At 40.9% G+C, this 14,427-nt stretch overlaps 1 long non-coding RNA gene across 4 annotated transcripts; it reads left to right on the forward strand.

The window, feature by feature from the left end:
* Window positions 1-8,332: 8,332 nt before the first annotated feature.
* On the forward strand, window positions 8,333-13,763 carry LOC119337656. 4 transcript variants are annotated; one of them, XR_005163450.1, is made up of 6 exons: window positions 8,358-8,887; window positions 9,114-9,458; window positions 10,253-10,425; window positions 11,158-11,262; window positions 11,372-13,110; window positions 13,364-13,763. It is a non-coding gene; the product is annotated as an uncharacterized LOC119337656 (long non-coding RNA). The 4 variants fall into 4 exon arrangements; XR_005163448.1 differs by having other exon boundaries at window positions 8,363-8,887; window positions 10,307-10,425; XR_005163449.1 differs by having other exon boundaries at window positions 8,333-8,887; window positions 9,114-10,761.
* The last annotated feature ends 664 nt before the right edge of the window (window positions 13,764-14,427 follow it).

Raw genomic sequence — 14,427 nt, forward strand, 5'->3', positions numbered from 1 at the left:
GATAATAGACATACTATCGTCCTCGGGAATATCAAGAATAACAAAGTCCGTTAAGATAGTGACATTTGCAACCACAACAGGCACATCCTCGCAAATACCGACAGGTATAGCAGTTGATTTATCGGCCATTTGCAAAGATATTTCAGTAGGTGTCAACTTATTCAATTCAAGTCTACGATATAAAGAGAGAGGCATAACACTAACACCGGCTCCAAGATCACATAAAGCAGTTCTAACATAGTTTCTTTTAATAGAGCATGGTATAGTTGGTACCCCTGGATCTCCAAGTTTCTTTGGTATTCCACCTTTAAAAGTGTAATTAGCAAGCATGGTGGAAATTTCAGCTTCTGGTATCTTTCTTTTATTTGTAATGATATCCTTCATATACTTAGCATAAGGATTTACTTTAAGCATATCAGTTAAGCGCATACGTAAGAAAACAGGTCTAATCATTTCAGCAAAGCGCTCAAAATCCTCATCATCCTTTGACTTGGATGGTTTAGGAGGAAAGGGCATGGGTTTCTGAACCCATGGTTCTCTTTCTTTACCGTGCTTCCTAGCAACAAAATCTCTCTTATCATAACATTGATTCTTTGATTGTGGGTTATCAAGATCAACAGCAGGTTCAATCTCTACATCATTGTTTTTGCTAGGTTGAGCATCAACATGAACATTATTATTAACATTATCACTAGGTTCATGTTCATCACCTGATTGTGTTTCAGCATCAGAAATAGAAATATCATTGGGATTCTCAGGTGTGTCTACAGTAGGTTCACTAGAAGCATGCAAAGTCCTATCATTTTTCTTTTTCTTCTTTTTAGAAGAACTAGGTGCCTCTAAATTGTTTCTCTGAGAATATTGCTCGATTCTCCTAGGGTGGCCTTCAGGATACAAAGGTTCCTGAGTCATTCTACCAGTTCTAGTAGCCACTCTAACAGCAAAGTCATTTTTATTATTTAATTCATCAAGCAAATCATTTTGAGTTTTGAGTACTTGCTCAGCTTGAGTAGCAACCATAGAAGCATATTTGCTAACACGGTGAAGTTCATCTTTAACTCTAGCAAGATTATCACCTACACGTCCTATCTCGAAAGCATTATTCTTTAACTCTCTACCAACATAAGCATTAAAACTTTCTTGTCTAGCCATAAAGTCATCAAATTCATCTAAGCATGGGCTATAAAATTTAGTAGAGGGTATTTCAACTTTATCATATCTATAGAGAGAATTTACCTTTACTACCTGTGTCGGGTTATCAAGACAATATGGTTCTTCAGGCGGTAAATTAAGACCATGTATTTCTTCAATATGAGGTAAATTCTTAACATCTTCAGCTTTAATACCTTTTTCTTTCATTGATTTCTTTGCCTCTTGCATATCTTCAGGACTAAGAAATAAAACACCTCTCTTCTTTGGAGTGGGTTTAGGAATAGGATCAGGAGTTGACTCAATTGGTTCAGGAATTACTTCAGGAATTGGCTCGGGAAGAGTCCAATTATTTTCATTAGTCAACATATTATTCAATAATATTACAGCTTCGTCGACTGTTCTTTCCCTGAAAACACAACCAGCACAACTATCCAAGTAGTCCTTGGAAGCACCGGTTAGTCCATTATAAAAGATATCAAGTATTTCATTTTTCTTAAGAGGATGATCAGGCAAAGCATTAAGTAACCGGAGAAGCCTCCCCCAAGCTTGTGGGAGACTCTCTTCTTTGATTTGCACAAAATTATATATTTCCCGCAAGGCAGCTTGTTTCTTACGAGCAGGGAAATATTTAGCAGAAAAGTAATAAATCATATCCTAGGGACTACGCACACAACCAGGAGCAAGAGAATTATACCAAGTCTTAGCATCACCCTTTAATGAGAACGGAAATATCTTAAGGATATATAAATAGCGACACTTCTCATCATTAGTAAATAGGGTAGCTATATCATTCAACTTGGTGAGATGTGCCACAACAGTTTCAGATTCAAGGCCATAAAAAGGATCAGATTCAACTAAAGTAATAATACCAGGATCAACAGAGAATTCATAATCCTTATCAGTAACACAGATAGGTGAAGTAGCAAAAGCAGGATCGGGTTTCATTCTAGCATTCAGAGACTGCTGCTTCCATTTAGCTAATAATTTCTTAAGATCATTTCTATCATTACAAGCAAGGATTTCCATAGCAGCTTTTTCATTCATAACATAACCCTTAGGAACAACAGGTAATACATAATCATTGGGGGGACCTTCATCATCACTATCATCAATAATAGGTTCTTCAATATTTTCATTCCCCCTAACTCTAGCACGTTGTTCATCAAGAAATTCACCTAATGGCAAAGTAGTATCACGCACAGAAGTAGTTTCATCATGCATAGCAGAAGTGGCATCATCAATAACATGCGAAATATCAGAATTCATAGCAGTAGTAGGTTTAGGTGTTGCAAGCCTACTAATAACGGAAGGAGAATCTAGTGCAGAGCTAAATGGCAGTTCCTTACCTCCTCCCGTAGTTGAGGGCAAAATAGTAGTTCGATTGTCTTTCAAGTTCTTCATAGTGATCAACAGATATAAATCCCAAGTGACTCAGAAAATAGAGCTATGCTCCCCGGCAAAGGCGCCAGAAATTAGTCTTGATAACCCACAAGTATAGGGGCTCACAACAACTTTCGAGGGTAGAGTATTCAACCCAAATTTATTGATTCGACACAAGGGGAGCCAAAGAATATTCTTGAGTATTAGCAGTTGAGTTGTCAATTCAACCACACCTGGATAACTTAGTATCTGCAGCAAAGTGTTTAGTATCAAAAGTGGTATGATAATAAAGGTAACAGTAGCAAAAGTAAAGCTAAATGTTTTTGGGTTTTTGTAGTAATTGTAATAGTAGCAATGGAAAAGTAAATAAGTGAAGAACAATATGTGAAAAGCTCGTAGGCAATGGATCAGTGATGGATAATTATGTCGGATGCGATTCCTCATGCAATAGTTATAACATAGGGTGATATAGAACTAGCTTCATCAATGTAATGTAGGCATGTATTCCGTAAATAGTCATACATGCTTATGGAAAAGAACTTGTATGGCATCTTTTGTCCTACCCTCCCGTTGCAGCGGGGTCCTTATGGAAACTAAGGGATATTAAGGCCTCCTTTTAATAGAGAACCGGAATAAAGCATTAGCACATAATGAATACATGAACTCCTCAAACTACGGTCATCACTGAGAAGTGTCCTGATTATTGTCACTTCGGGGTTGTCGGATCATAACACATAATAGGTGACTATAGACTTGCAAGATAGGATCAAGAACACACATATATTCATGAAAACATAGTAGGTTCATATCGGAAATCATGGCACTCGGGCCCTAGTGACAAGCATTAAGCATAGCAAAGTCATAGCAACATCAATCTCAGAACATAGTGGATACTAGGGATCAAACCCTAACAAAACTAACTTGATTACATGGTAAATCTCATCCAACCCATCACCGTCCAGCAATCCTACGATGGAATTACTCACGCACGGCGGTGAGAATCATGAAATTGGTGATGGAGGATGGTTGATGATGACGACGACGATGAATCCCCCTCTCCGGAGCCCCGAACGGACTCCAGATCAGCCCTCCCGAGAGAGATTAGGGCTTGGGGGCGACTCCATGTTGTAAAACGCGATGAAACTTTCTCTCTGATTTTTTTCTCCCTGAGACGGAATATATGGAGTTGGAGTTGACGTCGGTGGAGGTCCAGGGGGCCCACGAGATAGGGAGCCGCTCCCTAGGGAGGGCCTGTCTCGTGGACAGACCGTGGGCCCCTGGCATTAATTCTTTCACCAAAAATTCTTATTAATTCCAAAAAGTGCCTCCGTGGATTTCTAGGACATTTCGAGAACTTTTCTTTTCTACACATAAAACAACATCATGCAATTCTGCTGAAAACAGCGTCAGTCCGAGTTAGTTTCATTCAAAGCATGCAAGTTAGAGTCCAAAACAAGGGCAAAAGTGTTTGGAAAAGTAGATACGTTGGAGACGTATCAATGAGTCTAGGATTGAGGATGTTCCTCAACTTGCTTCCTCTTTGCTGAGACAGGGAGATCCAATGTCTCCTATTTTGTTCAACATTGTCGTTGATATGTTGGCAATTCTGATAGGAAGGGCTAAGGAGGCTGGTCAGGTAGGTGGCTTGGTGCCTCATCTAGTTGATGGAGGTGTGTCTATCCTATAGTACGCTGATGATACGATCATTTTTATGGAGCACGACTTGGCAAAAGCGAGAAATATGAAGCTGGTGTTATGCTTATTTGAAAAATTGACCGGGTTGAAGATTAACTTTCACAAAAGCGAATTATTCTATTTTGGTAGAGCCAACGAAGAACAAGAGGCGTATATCCAACTGTTTGGATGTGAATTGGGGTCGCTACCTTCCACGTACCTTGGTATACCCATTCACCATCGTAAGCTGACAAACAGAGAATGGAAGTGTATCGAGGATCGGTTTGAGAAGAAACTGAGTTGCTGGAAGGGCAAGCTCATGTCATACGGAGGCCATTTGATTCTTATTAATTCCGTGCTCACGAGTATGCCTATGTTTCTCTTGTCTTTCTTAGAAGTCCCAGTTGGTGTTAGGAAGAGACTGGACTTCTATCGATCCCGATTCTTCTGGCAAAGCGATGAACTAAAAAGAAAATACAGACTTGCCAAATGGGATATCATTTGTCGACCAAAAGACCAAGGGGGTCTTGGTATTGAAAATCTTGAAGTCAAGAACAGATGCCTTCTCAACAAGTGGCTATATAAGTTATCAGTTGAGACTGATGCCACGTAGGCGCAGATACTCCGCAGTAAGTATCTGCAGTCCAAAACTTTGTCCCAGCTGACAGTGAGACCGACGGACTCGCCTTTCTGGAAGGGGCTCATGAGAGTCAAATTAGCCTTTTTCAATATGACAAAGTTTATTATTGGCAATGGTACTACCACACGTTTGTGGGAGGATACATGGCTTGGGGACACGCCATTGGCGCTTCAGTACCCGCCTCTGTATAGTATTGTTCAATGATGTGATGCTTATGTTGCAACGATACTTCAGTCCATCCCCCTTAATATTCACTTTTGGAGAACGCTTGCCGGCAATCGTTGGGAAGCATGGCTTCACTTAGTGAGGAGATTGATGGAGGTGCAGCTATCTCATCAGCCCGATCAGTTGTGCTGGAAGGTTACTAGGTCTGGAGAGTTCTCAGTTAAATCGATGTATATCGATGTTATCAACTCTAGCGCCATTCCTAGTTCCGAAAATGTTTGGAAAGTCAAAGTTCCTTTGAAAATTAAGGTGTTTATGTGGTTCGTACATAAACAAGTCATACTAACAAAGGATAACTTGGTAAAGCGCAACTGGACATGATCTACTAGGTGTAGTTTTTGTGATTGGGATGAAACTATCAAACACCTGTTCCTTGATTGCCCATTGGCCAAAGTGTTGTGGCAGACGCTGCACATTGCCTTTAACATTACTCCTCCGAATTTTGTCAGCACGTTATTTGGAACATGGCTTTCTGGGATAGAGTCCGAAACAGCTAGACACATTCGCGTAGGAGTATGTGCATTATTGTGGGCAATTTGGAACTGCAGAAATGATTTGGTTTTTAACAGAACAACAAATTTTCATTTTTTGCAGGTTATCTTCCGTGCCACGGCGTTGATCCGTATGTGGTCGTTACTCACTCCGACGGAGGCCAGGGAGCGTTTGGTTACTGGATCTATCCGGTGGGAGATGGTAGCACGGGATATCTTCAACCGGTTTGGTTGGCGGTCATGTAATAGGATAGGCAATTAGTTTCTCTATCTTTGTTTTGCCAGCCGGTTGTGGCCTTTTAGCATTTATGTTTTTGGCACTGTGGCTCTTTGTGAGCTCGCCGTTTCTTTCGTTTCAAACTTTAAGACCTTGTTGAACCTATTTGCTTATTTATTAATGTGGTCGTATGCATCTTCTGATGCAGAGGCCGGGGAATCCATCCTTTCCGAAAAAAAACATGGACGACTATAGAAAAATGGTGACGCTGAGAGGACGATGAGCTCGTGCCTCACGGTCATGGACGACCTGAGGGGGTGGCGAGGTGCTGGCATCGTCAAGCTTCAAACCAAAGAGGCCTCAGATATGAACCTACAAGCGACAATGATGGAACGTGACACCGAGAGAATGATGAGCTCATGCCTCATGGTCAAGGACAACACGAGGGGGTGGCGAGGTGCTGGCGTCGTCAAGCTTTGAACTGAAGAGGCCTCAAAGATGAACCTACAAGGCGACAATGATGGGGGCACGCTGATCTGGTGATGTCATGTCGTAGTCGCACTGATCAATTTTTCCTCTTTCCTGGGTCATGCCTCAAGTTACATCTCATTTGACTCTTTCCTACAATCAACTAGGTTGGGATGCACATTTGTTGGTTCAATTTCTTGCCTCTTGTGTTTTGGAGATTACTAGACCATAAATGTGCGCGTTGTCTTGCCCGTCCTTGTTAAGGGAAAAACTATATAGATATATAAAATTGCATGGAACCATGCAAATATACATTTTGTTTTAGAAGTACAAATAAAAGACAATATGTCACAATACCATGGAGCTTAATTTTAGGGGTAACATCCAGCATGCCTATAATCCAATAGCATACACAATTGTTCGATGGAAATGATGGTTTTTAATATTAAGAATATACATAAATTTTACATGGTAAATAATAAAACTATAATTAGTTGAAATTACCGATTGGAAGACTAAAACAGTGGTGCTCACAAAAAGGTAAATACGAAGAAAAGTCAAGGGTTGTGATTCATATAATTGGAATCACAACTAATAATAATTTCAAATAAAGACTAGTAGATCACATGTAAAGTATACAACAATTTCAAATAAAGATTAAAAATCACATGTAAAGTATACAACAACAAAGCCTTTAGTCCCAAACAAGTTGGGGTAGGCTAGAGCTGAAACCCATAAGATTGGAATCACATGTAAAGTATATCACCCAAATATCTTTCATCATGAGTGCTAGTTTCACAACATTATACACACATCTAATTGCCAATTTCGTCAAACATCACTAAAGGTAATGAACTGAATAATGATGCCCTCAGTGGCATGGTTCGCTACCCTTGTCGTCCATGTTGGAAGCTAAGGGTGCGGTGATCAGTTGGGTGCCGCTTATCATGTATTTGGCGGTTGTGCAGTTAGTGAATTATTTATACATAAACTTTTGCATTCCTTTAGAAAGAGCAAGATTTATATGTGTTATCAGGGAAATAAACAAGGAGCTTATATGAAATGTGTAGGGAAATTAAGTATGTAAAATATATTTGCATAAGAAATCACCTTTAAGAGAAAACTCTTCCAATTAGCTCATGTTAGTACTCGCAACTCATCCAGCAGAATAATTTGCAGCACAACCACTTGATGCTCCACAAATATTGGAGAATATGTTACTAAATTTTTTTGTACATAATTTGTGAGGCCCTCGAACCAAAATATATAAGGCCTTGAATCAAGCACTAAACAGAAAAAGTTAACAATAAAGTAGAGAAATCACAGCTAGCCAAAAGCGATTCCTCCAGACTTTATTAAATGAAATAGTTGATAAATAAACCATAAAGGAAATAAAGAAAGATAATGAAAAAAAGTAATCAATACATATGAAACACTACCTAAATAGTGGAAGATACCGAGACATTAAAAAAATAGTTACCTTGTTTGATTTTGGTACGGAACATCAACTTACCTTCACAGAAAGTAATAGTAATATCTTAATTAACAGATCAATATATTTCATCACCCAGGATGCAGAATAAGTTATTCTTCACCCGATGTAATCTTACGATCGCTTCCTAAATCAATTATGTTTAGAATATAAATAGTTACATGCATATTCATTCAATATGTAAAATTTGGTATAAAAACAAAAATATAGGTTTTTAGACCAAAAAAAATCACATTTTATGTATGTTTTACACTATGTTTTTACATTCGTAATTTTACGTAACATGAAATATTTTTTACGGCGAGTACATATTTCTTACGTTCTCCTTTTATGTATGAAATAAGACAAAATTTATGAAATATAAAAATACGGTGCATTCATATCAAAATAGAAAAGGGGTGAAGAATAACTATTTCTCACCCAGGAGGACAGGGCTATTCTGTTACCGGTAACAGAATAATATTCTGTTACCATCCAGCCTATAAGGGAGCGATGGTGATTTTCTGAATTGAGAGAAAGAGAAAATAAGCAAACGACTACCCACCCACAACCCCCACCTCTCTCCCTCGATACGCAGTACAGGTCGCCGGCCCCGACCCGCCATGCCCTCCGCTTTCCACCTCCGGCGACCCGCCGCGCCCCTCGCCTCCCACCTCCTGCGACCCGCCGCGCCCCCCGCCTCCCACCTCCTGCGACCCGCCGCGCCCCCCGCCTCCCACCTCCTGTGACTCGCCGCGCCCCCTGGCCTCCACCTCCAGCGACCCACCACGCCCCCTTCTCCCACCTCCGGCGCCGGGCGACGCGCCCCAGCTCCCACCTCCGACGAGGCGCCACGGCCTCCCACCTTCGGCGATGCGCCACGGCCCTGCCTCCCATCTCCGGCGACGCGCCGCCCCTGAACCCCGTCTCCTCTCTCGCGCCGCCCCCACTCGCCCCAGAACGCGTCCGTTCCTCCCACGGAGCCAAGCTCGCGCACCGTCGTCCCTCCCACCGCGCCGAGCTCGCACTCCATCGCCGCTGGTGCCCCCATCCTCGCGCCGTCCGTGACCCCTCCACTACACTCCTCTGCTGCAAGAACACGTCAGTTCGTGTGGAGAATAACAGTCCGTCAGTTCGATAGTTCGTCAATTCGCCGATTGGATCCGTAGGTCAGCCCCACATCTCCCACAAATTACACTTAAATCGTGTGCAAATCTGTAATCAGTTCGTGTGTATGTGTCAGTTCACGTCTGTTCTTGTCAGGTCGTGTTCGTAAAATTGTTTTTTGTCTAATTTGTTGTTATGTACAGTACAGATGCATATTGTTGTGTAGTACTACATGTGTGCATTGATGCGTTCGAATCTCACTTTGATTCCTCCTGGTGGTTCATGCAGCAGCAGCGCTCGCTCCCCAATGGTTGCCGGCGCAAGGAGGATACAGGGAGGCGACAGTGGTGGAGTCAGCAGCGTTCCATGGCCTTTGTCCTCCTCGTCGCATATTTTCTTATAAACAACAAGAAGAAAACAAGGCATAGGCTTCATGCTCTCCATCTCCTGGTAAAGGGGAGTTAAGCTCTACGGCCACTTGGATGTGGATGCTCATGCTCCTCCACTGGGCGAGCTTCCAGGGCACCACGGGGATTGATATTGTCATCTCTACCAGTCGGCCATGAGGGCCAAGAGGTTGCCTGCACCCTGCTGAATGAAATGCCACTTCTGACCAGCACCTGGCCTAATGCCGTACGTAGACCGCCGTGCTTTTTAAGATTTCCTGTATGCATGTACATGAAAAATCTCAACAATTCCGTTTCTTGTCTACATGATTTTGTGCTAGCTTATCACAAGTTCATGTTGCATGCTCAATGTAGTGGCTAGCTGAAGAAAATTTATTGTTCTGTAGCTTTGGTCTTACCATTGTGGTACTTGTGTTATTGCGTAGGAAAATGAAAAGAAAGGAGTTTTTTTGCAAATCAATGAATGAGAACAAAGTTTGCTGTTTCCCCACCCAATTTAGAGCTCCAAAAAAGTTCAGAGTTCAGAGTAGTTGTTTGGAGATGAACAATAAATAAGTATAAGAAAAATTTGTAAAAAAGTACGACAAAGTCCACTATGTATTTCACCATCAGTACATAAAGAAATATTATATAAAATTCCCTGCTCACAGACTATTTTTATAGCCTACTGGTTAGTGTCAAAATGTGTTGTTCTTGTTTCTTTACGGTTGCTTCTTTATTATATGAATATGAATGTGCTAGCTAGCTTAGCAATACCATTTGGAGTCAGTAGGTGTAGCTCAAACAATTCTTGAGCCATTTTGTCATAACAATAAGGCAGGACATGCTTACAAGATGATGAAACCATGTATATATAACTTGATGACTGTCTAAATTGAGAAAATCCTGAAATATGATATGTGCTCTCTTTGTATCAGTTCTTATGCTTGTGACAATTCTGCAATCATACTGTGCTCGGTAACTAGAAAAAAATACATAAGTTCCAAATATACTTACCATGTTTGTTCAGTGTTTTTTCAGTGGTTATTGGTTCCCTCTTAAGCAGATGAACTACATTGTCACATTAAACTGCAGGGACAAGTTCTCTCAGTCCTCTCTCGACAAATCCAACAGTACAGGTTTTCCGGGGTGCCAAGTATTGCCGGCGGCGATGCCTGCATCATGGCCCATTGAGGAGATCATGCCCGTTAGTTGTAGGTTTTTCCGTATGCACATTTATTTGTTTAGCTTTAAATTTTTGTTGTTTTCCACATTCGATAATTGTGTTAATGCTTCTATGTTGTGCACTTCTGATCCCATTGTGAGGAAAAAGACAAGTGAGATAAGTACTTATTTGGAAAGTTTGTAAGTTCAAGCACAAAAACCTAGAAGTTCATTGAAAAAGTTTGGTGTGGTCTTCTCCACCATGAGCCCCAGTGTGGATCACCTGCAGCGGCCAAATTCCGGCACGCCCAGCCGCTGCTCGTGAACCCCACCTCCACCAGCTCGACTTCAGCGGAGCCGTCAGTCCGCAGGAGTAGGGGTTGCAGGTTCACCCGGCGTGTGACGCCTTCTTCCATCTCCAAAAATCTTGTTTATTGAGTTCAGTTCTTCGTCGCATGTTTCACTAGCTAAAAAATGTATGGTCTTCTGAAATTGCTTGCGAACCACTAGCTGAAAAAATAATCCCTCTTCTAGTAAGTTCTGGTCAGAGTTCAGACTATACCAAATGTCCAAATTACATGGTGTGGTCTTCTGTTCTTTCCGTTCATTTCAAGTTAACTATAGCTGAACTTGTGTTGTGTTGATACTGAACTTGTGTTTTGACTGATTCTAAACTGACGCGTATCCAACATTGGTGTTTAAACAATTTTTGATCCATTGACTGTTTGAACTTGCAACCTTACTTCCTTGAACTATGGTCTAAAAAAACTGAACTCATGCAGGTACTTGGTGGTGCAGACTTGGTAGCGGTGATATCTTGGTTCGATTATATATCAACAACAGTGCAATGACTGAAAGATCATCAGTTCAAAATATATATGCAGGAGGTTTGCGAACCAAAAAGCTGATATTTTGTTGTGTTTAAATTTTCAGGTGCCTGATTGAACAAGATATAAAAATAAAATATGATGTATGATATATAATTTTTTCTTGTAGGAGGTTCAAAGATTGTCGTGGAACAAGTTAAAGAGTTCAGTACACCTGCGTCAGTCATCCATCATCTTCTGACATCTAGTATCGAAGTCTCTCCCCCCCTCGCCGCACACACAGACCGGGCGGTCGAGCACCTCCTCAAGTGAGATGGGCGGCGAGGCCCTACCATCTCCCGGTGATGGCTTGCCGGCACACCCTGTAGATTCACCTCTCACTCGCGCCACGGCCGCAGCTTCACTCCCGTGTGCCACCCTCGGCTGCCGCGCCATGGACTGTTCTCAGCGGCTGCGGGTGGAGCAGCTGGGTCGAGGAACTTTGCCTTGATAGTACAACATCACACTCTGCTGTCGGTCATGAGAAGAGCTGCGTGCAGGCCACCCCGTGTCCGCCCTCGATCCATCTCAGTCATCTCCCTCTCATCCTCTCTCTCTCTCTGGTCTGTGTTTCTGTGTGCAGGGAGTGGGAGGAGATAGAGCAGGGGAGCGGGAGGCCCTTCCATGGCAAATTCGTTGGCATCTTCCATGGAGATTGCGACCTCTCTTGATTTTTGCTTGAGGATTTCTCCTCTGGATCTGTCCACTGTAGTTCTTGTATAGCGGCGTCCTTTTTTCTAGTGTTCCTCAATGTTGATGCATGTGTTTAATAACCCACTCATATGAATTCTAAAAACAAGCTTCAGTACAAGAAAAATGGGTCGTTCAGTTCAATTCTGAATTATAGGTGTGTGTAAACACATCCTCCTTACACAGTAACTAACTAACTATGATACCATGTTCAGACTTCTACAAATCCCGAAACTATGCAGAGTTAGGATTGTTACTACCTTGTTTCTTACTATTGATTCATTTTTATACTATATTGAGATGGTACATGTAGTTGGACATCTCAATATACTGGTGATTGCTTCTTGCTGCCTCTATTTTTATCATGATTTGGTGTGTGCACTGCAGCAGTGTTTTTGTTCCTAGATCAGTTGCTCAACGACAGAATTGTGTATCGCACAGTACATGTATTACTACTATGAAGGTTCAGAAATAAGAACTCAAAGAAGTATTGACAGCATAGCTACTGTATATTCAAGGAGTCGGGTTTTGCTCCTTCGTCATCTCATCTCCTCCGTTCAGCAAAAGCCTCGAGATAAGTTCACACATATGGTTTTGTTCTTTCTATAATTCTTGAGTCCAAACTCCTTCGTTTTTTGTTCCTTTGAAATTAAATAAACCTGTAGAAGTTTGGGGTATAAAATTCTGTAAGTTCGAATTCGGGAAACTAGAAAGTGCAGACAAAATTAAAACTGTCAAAGAATTATTGTAGGCAAGTTTAGAAGTTTGGTTTCATGAGAAAAAAGTATGATTTTCTATCAGTATTTTGTATGATTCATTTGCCACAACTAAAAATAAAAAATTAGACAAAAAATAATTTTGTTTACTATCGGTAATGCTCTCTCCACCCTACTGTCTGTTTTGGTTGATGAACAAGTACGGGCAAAATATGTTGTATAGGGCAAGTTCTTGTATTAGTGCCAGGCAAGTTCAAAAAAATAAACCGCGGCAAGTTCAAAATGAAAATGTGGCAAAAACAAAAAGGGAGTTCGGAAGTAGGAATTTGGATGTATCTGCCATTTTTCTTTTTTGTGCTCAGGTTTACATGAAAATACACTTTTAGTTTCAGGAATTGAAGAACTTTTTAGGAAGAATTAGCCTTTTGAGCTACTGTTGATGGCTAGCATTTGTGCCCCGAAGGTATTTGTGCTTATTCGTAAAACAGAAAAATTGCATTTCATAATTCACCTATCTAAATCTGATTTTAGCTACTTCTGTTCCTATGTTCATTCTAGCAAACAAGATGTTGTGTTAATCTATATGAGAGCATATAAATACAGTAGTAGTTCCATAAAATGTCATTGTGTTACAAAAATGCACAAACTATTGTGTTTTTTGGTACCTCACGGCAGTGTATAGCTGATGCATGTTATTCTTTGGTACATGTCTTCAGTACGAGTTTGGAAGGCCAGTAAGTTCTACTCTGGCATAAGCCAACGGAGCATCGGTCGAAGAAGGCCGAGGCGCCTCGTGCCAGCTCCGGGCATCTCCGGAGGCCCTACCTGTTCTTCCACCGCCCATGTGCACTCACCGTCGAGCCTATCCATGCACAGCTCTAGTATTGATGAGCTTCAGGCTTGTCGTTGTTCATGCAGATTAATTCTTTGTTAATTGCTATTGCACATTTAGTAAATGTAGCCTTTGTCTTCTCAGTGAAGTTTTATTGTGAAGATTTTTTAATGCACACCGAAACCAGATTGTCTGCTGCTACATGCGCATCATATGCGTATTTTTCCATCGAGAAACCTCATCATATGTAAATGTCTTCTAAGTCTAGATTTTGATGATGCAAAGTTGTATCCGTGTACACATTTCTTATTTCTATTGCTCTTGGTTCAAATGACCAATTGCTATAAGTTCCTATGTGTGTTAGAGAACAATAGTGTTTGGCCGGGTCAAGCTTTGCACTAGTGGAATTTTTTTTGTACCCTTGTGTGAAAGCACTTTATTTTCTGATGATTATTATTATTGTCATGTGGGTGTGGTTGAACATTTGCAGTGCAGGAAATAGGCCTGTGCTTTTTGTGTTGCGGTGGGTGCTATGGATAATATGAAAATGTGCAGTCGGTGTGGTGTATATGTCATTCATCTATGAATATGTGCAGCTGTTGTGGTGTATATGTCATTCATGTACATGTATTATATGTGCGGAATTTTTTTTGTCTATGATGATATGATTGTTACTTCTTCAAAGAAGGTATACATGACTGTTTGTTGTGCATGCAAGAATGAAAGAAATGGTTTACATAAAAAACAATTAATCAGTACAAATTAAAAACGATGATCAATTCAAAATGAAAAAAATGGTCAGTTTGAATTTAAAAATCAGTTTGAAGTAAAAGCCATGATTAGATTGAATTCTAAAAAATGAATGATCAGTTCAAATTAAAGAGAATAATTAGTTTGGGTTAAAAAAGTTGGGTGAATGTCCTACTATTTGCTAGCTTTGGCATTGTA

The sequence above is a fragment of the Triticum dicoccoides genome, chromosome 7B, assembly GCF_002162155.2.
Source record: "Triticum dicoccoides isolate Atlit2015 ecotype Zavitan chromosome 7B, WEW_v2.0, whole genome shotgun sequence".
Classification (NCBI taxonomy): Eukaryota; Viridiplantae; Streptophyta; class Magnoliopsida; order Poales; family Poaceae; genus Triticum; species Triticum dicoccoides.